Source organism: Geospiza fortis, unplaced genomic scaffold, assembly GCF_000277835.1.
Source record: "Geospiza fortis unplaced genomic scaffold, GeoFor_1.0 scaffold125, whole genome shotgun sequence".
In the NCBI taxonomy this organism is placed as follows: Eukaryota; Metazoa; Chordata; class Aves; order Passeriformes; family Thraupidae; genus Geospiza; species Geospiza fortis.
Genome location: NW_005054479.1, coordinates 632,337 through 632,634, shown reverse-complemented (window position 1 = coordinate 632,634; position 298 = coordinate 632,337). Strand labels below are relative to the sequence as shown.

The window sequence follows — 298 nt, the reverse complement described above, 5'->3', positions numbered from 1 at the left end:
GAAAATCAATGGCAGGAATATGATACGCACTTGAACGGCACAACTAGCACGGGCATTTAACAGCTGTGTGATCTGTGTGATCTTCTCATTTGATGAAAACATCTTTCTGAGAGCATTTTGCGAATGCAATAGGAATTTGTGTATCACTGATTTCATAATACAATGAGCAAAATCATTCATATCGCAGCACATATTTATTTTACATGACTAACCACTCTACTAAGAAATCACATAATTTTGTCAGTGTGTCCCCTTGAGCGGTGCGAGATTTTGTATGAAATTCGGCCGCCGCCATCCG

General features: G+C 39.6%; 1 protein-coding gene across 1 annotated transcript in view; it reads right to left on the bottom strand.

The window, feature by feature from the left end:
* The window catches only part of POLR1A (RNA polymerase I subunit A), a 35,479-nt gene that overhangs the window by 31,832 nt on the left and 3,349 nt on the right, over positions 1-298 (bottom strand).